General features: G+C 38.9%; 1 non-coding gene across 1 annotated transcript; it reads left to right on the forward strand.

Annotated features, from left to right (window-relative positions):
- The first annotated feature begins 3,451 nt into the window (after positions 1–3,451).
- Positions 3,452–3,558, forward strand: LOC122233369. Its single transcript, XR_006210918.1, has one exon. It is a non-coding gene; the product is annotated as a U6 spliceosomal RNA (small nuclear RNA).
- The last annotated feature ends 1,958 nt before the right edge of the window (positions 3,559–5,516 follow it).

Below are 5,516 nucleotides of genomic sequence, written 5' to 3' on the forward strand. Positions count from 1 at the left end.
ACTCTAGTGGAGGGAGACGGACAACAAACAAATGAATACACACCCTGTGCAAGCTATGAAGGAAGTGGAGCTTTTAAATGGGCTGGTTAGAGAAGGTCTTTCTGATAAGAAGACATCTGAGCAGGAACGTAAAACAATTTAGGAAGTGAGCCGTATTGGAGAAACAGCCCTAAGCAGATGGAATAACAGGTAGAAAGACCCCAGGGCAGGAGAGAAAATTCTGTCACTCTGAAAAGTGTAGAAGAGAAAGTAACTCATCTCCAAATCATCCAGAGAAGCCACCAAAGCTACACTTTTCCCCAAGATTACAGAATTAGTGTGACTAGTCTTATATTTATGTGATTGCTTTTATTTAAAATCATATTTCTGAGGCCCTCTGGGTGGCTCAGTTAAGTGTCTGACTTCGGCTCAGGCCATGATCTCAGAGTTCGTGAGTTCGAGCCCTGCATCGGGCTCTGCTGACAGCTCAGAGCCTGGAGCCTGTTTCAGATTCTGTGTCTCCCTCCCTCTCTGTTCCTCCTCCACTCACATTCTGTCTCTCTGTCTCTTTCTCAAAAATAAACATTGAAAAAAATTTTTTAAATAAAAAGATAACATTTCTAATTAAGTAGTAAAACCTACTTTGCCTCTGTCACCTAAACAATATCAAATATCATTTTAAATATTTTTATTATTTTTAAGTGATCTCTATACCCAAGATGGGGCTTGAACTCCCAACCCCAAGATCAAGAGTCACATGTTCTATCAACTGAGCCAGCCAGGAGCCCCCAATATCAAATATTTTTTTAAAAGAAAATACTGAACATTTTATTTCTTCATTTATTTTTACTTTCATATCTTTGCCATGTAGACACTGTCTTTAGTCTTTATATGTGTATATGTTATAATATATATATATATAAATTTAATTTTTACCTAAAGGACTAAAGCTACATGGCATAGGGACATTGAAAGATTCAGTTGACCAGGGAAAACAACCAGAGGAGATGCACTTTTAGCTGGGCATTTGATGAGCTGAACTATACTTTGTGTTATAGAAACGACACTTCTTTCACAGAAGGTTTATTTACCTTCCTCATATATTTTTCTCTATGCTAGGGAAATATCCAGCATATTTAATGTCTTTGTGTTGCTGATCTCATAGTCTAATGACCTTCAAGCCCAAAACTCAGTGACTTAAAACAGCAGCCATGTTATTTATTACCTTATGATTCTATGGGTTGATTGAACTCAACTGAGCAGTTCTGCTGGTCCTGCTTAGTGTTTCTTGGGCAGTTGCATCACATGGTAGGGGAGGTTATAGTTATCTAGAAGCTTGTCAGTGATGCAGGAATGACTGAGTCTTTCTCCTCCCCCAAATAGTTTTGGGCTTCTCCTCTCTACCTGGGCTTTCCACATGGCTACTTGGGCTTCTTCACAGCATGGCAGCTAAGTTCCAAGAAGGAAAATAGAAGCTGTTATTCCTTTTAAAGGCTAGGCCCAGAATTCACACAGCATCATTTCTACTTAATTCTTTTAGTTAACAGGGTCATAGTCAGTGCAGATTCAAGAGTAGCATGGAAGTGGATGTATCTCAATAGGTCCATCTTGGGAGATCAGTCACAGCACCTTCTCAACCTGCATCATTGTTAAGTGTGTTTACTTTTGTTACAACCAAATAGAAAGTCTATGACACATTCTGGTAAAAAGTGTTATGAAAACACAGAAAAAGGAATGACCAACACTTTCTGGTGGGGAAAAGAACACCCTTTAAGGAAAGGAGATTTCAAGCTAAATCTTGAATAACGAAAGGTCTCCATGGGTGGCTCAGGTAGGGCAGGTTAGGCAGAGGAAATAGCATGTGTGAAGTTGCTGAGGCATGAAGGAGCCAGTGGTATTTGGGGAACACAGGACTTTGGGAGCATATGAGAGAGTGGAGGAGATGGTGGAAAAACCTAAAGAAGAAAGCTGGGGTTTGATCAGGAAAGTATAGATTTCAAAGACACTTCTATCAAGGCAGGACAATCCAGAGGCCTAGAGATCACCTCCATTAGCTGAGAGAAAAGCCAGATCCTCCTTTAGGTAAAATTAATTCCTCATCACACACCATCCTACCTGTATTTTGGAGTACATATCGAGAGTGTAGGCTTTAGTTTGCCTGGGTTGGCCTGCCCCATGTGGTTGCAATGATGTTAACTTTTTCTTTTTTTTTTTTAATTTTCTTTTCTCTTTTTAAAAATTTACATCCGAGTTAGTTAGCATATAGTGAAACAATGATTTCAGGAGTATATTCCTTAATGTCCCTTACCCATTTAGCCCATCCCCCCTCCCACAACCCCTCCAGCAACCCTCAGTTTGTTCTCCATATTTGAGTCTCTTCTGTTTGGTCCCCCTCCCTGTTTTTATATTATTTTTGTTTCCCTTCCCTTAAGTTCATCTGTTTGTTTCTTAAAGTCCTCATATGAGTGAAGTCATATGATTTTTGTCTTTCTCTGACTGACTAATTTCACTTAGCATAATACCCTCCAGTTCCATCCACGTAGTTGCAAATGGCAAGATTTCATTCTTCTTGATTGCTGAGTAATACTCCATTGTATGTGTGTGTGTGTGTGTGTGTGTGTGTGTGTGTGTATACCACATTTTCTTTATCCATTCATCCATTGATGGACATTTGGGCTCTTTCCATACTTTGGCTATTGTTGATAGTGCTGCTATAAACATGGGGGTGCATGTGTCCCTTCGAAACAGCACACCTGTATCCCATGGATAAATGCCTAGTGGTGCAATTGCTGGGTGGTAAGGTAGTTATATTTTTAGTTTTTTGAGGAACTTCCATACTGTTTCCCAGAGTGGCTGCACCAGCTTGCATTCCCATATGCTAATTTTTTAAAAATGTTTATTTATTCATTTTGAGAGAGAGACAGAGAGGCAGAAGGACAATCCTAAACAGGCTCCATGTGGTCAGTGTGGAGCCTGATGTGGGGCTCTATCTCATGAACCGTGAGATCATGACCTGAGCCAAAATCAAGAGTTGGATGCCCAACTGAATGAGCCACCCAAGCATCCCACTATGATGCAAATTTATGAATATTCTCATTCTCCTTTTCTGGGTACATGGTGGGATTGTGCATACTTAACCTCTTTGAAGATATGTATGGCCTTATGACTTGCCTTAGTTGAAGAAGTGTAAGTAGAAATGATGAGCAAGCAGAAGCTTTAGAAGTAAATGAGGGATTGGGGCACCTGGGTGGCTCAGTCGGTTGAGCGTCTGACTTCGGCCCAGGTCATGATCTCGTGGGTTCAAGCCCCGCATCAGGCTCTGTGCTGACAGCTCGGAGCCCAGAGCCTGTTTCGGATTCTGTGTCTCCCTCTGTCTCTGACCCTCCCCTGTTCATGCTCTGTCTCTCTCTGTCTCAAAAATAAATAAACATTAAAAAAAATAAAAAAAAAAAAAAGAAGTAAATGAGGGATTGTACTTGCTTTGGGAGCACGTATACTAAACTTTGAACAATACAGAGAAGATTAGCATGGTTCCTGCACAAGGATGACACACAAATTTTTGAAGCGTTCCATATTTTTAAGAACTTATAAAACTCAATGCCTAAAAACCAAATAATCCAATTAAAAAATGAATAGAGGACATGAACAGACATATCTCCAAAGAAGACATCCAGATGGCTAACAGACACAAGAAAAGATGCTCAACATCACTCATCATCAGAGAAACGCAAATCAAAACTACAATGAGATATCACCTCACACCTGTCAGAATGGCTAAATCAAGAACAAAAGAAACAACAGGTGTTGGCAAGGATGTGGAGAAAAAGGAAACCTTAGGAACTGGGAATGCAACGTGGTGCAGCTGCTGTGGAAAACAGTATGGAGGTTCCTCCAAAAATTAAAAATTGAACCACCTTACAATCCAGCAATTACACTACTGTGTATTTGCCAAATACAGGAACACTAATTCAAAGGGATACATGCACACCTATGTTTATAGCAGCATTATTTACAATAGCTAAGGAACAGAAGCAGCCAAAGTGTCCATCAACTGATGAATGGATAAAGATGTGATAGATAGATAGATAGATAGATAGATAAATAGACAGATAGAATGGATATATATATACATATTAGAATGGATAAAGATGTGAGATATATATATATATTATACAGAATGGATATATATTATATAGAATGATATAGATATATAGATATATAGAATGGATATATATACAGAATGGATATATATAAAGGTTCTATTCAGCCATTAAAAAGAATGAAATCTTGCCATTTGCAACAACATGAATGGATTTAGAGAATATAATGCTAAGCAAAATAAGTCAGTCAGAGAAAGACAAATACTATATTATTTCATATGTGGAGTTTACAACACAAAACAAGCAAAAGGGAAAAAATGAGAGCAAAAGCAAGAAATAAACTCTAAACTATAGGGAATAATCTGATGGTAATCAGAGGGAAGGGCATGGGGAGATGGGTTAAAGAGGTAATGGAGATTGGGGCACCTGGGTGGCTCAAGTGAGTTAAGTATCCAACTCTTGATTTCAGCTCAGGTCATGATCTCATGGTTTGTGAGCTCGAGCCCCAAACTGAGCTCTGCACTGACAGTGTGGAGCCTGCTTGGGGTACTCTCTCTCTCCTTCTCTTCCCCTCCCCTGCTCTCTCCCCCTCTTTCTCTCTCTCTCAATAACTAAGTAAAATAAACTTAAAAAAAAGGAGAAGTGATGAGGATTAAGGAGAACACTTGTCATGAGCACAGGGTGATGTATGCAATTGTTGAATTACTATATTGTAAACCTGAAACTAATATAACGCTGTATATTAACTAATTGGAATTAAAATAATTTTTTTTTTAATTTTAAAAAGAAGTCAATGAATCTGATTCATCACATGTTCTCTCCCCCACCTCAGGGACTGTGGAAACACAGCCCCACTTTGCTAGGGCTGCCATAACAAAGTACCACAGACCGAGTAGTTTACACAGCAGAAATTTGTTTTCCCACAGTTCCAGGAGCTGGAAGTCCAAAATCAAGGTGTCAACAGGATCAGTTTCCTCTAAGGCCTTTGTCCTTGGCTTTTGTACATGGCTGTCTTCTCCCTGTGTCTTCACGTGGTCTTCCCTTTGTGAATTTCTGTGTCATTTTCTTCTTAGGACATCAGTCGGATTAGATTAGGGTCCACGCCAATGACCTCATTTTAACTTATTTATCTCTTTAAAGACCCTATCTCCAAATACAGTTACATTCTGAGGTACAGAAGAGAGGACTTCAACATATGAATTGGGGGGACAGGATACAATTTAGCCCATAACAGACATGACAAACCTTTATAGTAGAACAATATGTGCTACACAGTGAATGCTCAATAGATTCAACTATTATACTGCTATCATTATCTTTTAAATACACGGATAAGAAAATGTATTCAAGATACAGTATTACATGAAGAAAGAACACGTTTGATATTATCCCTATTTATTTAATTAGTTAATAAGTAAACAAACAAATGATATTGTG

Source organism: Panthera tigris, chromosome D4 (genome assembly GCF_018350195.1).
Source record: "Panthera tigris isolate Pti1 chromosome D4, P.tigris_Pti1_mat1.1, whole genome shotgun sequence".
NCBI lineage: Eukaryota > Metazoa > Chordata > Mammalia > Carnivora > Felidae > Panthera > Panthera tigris.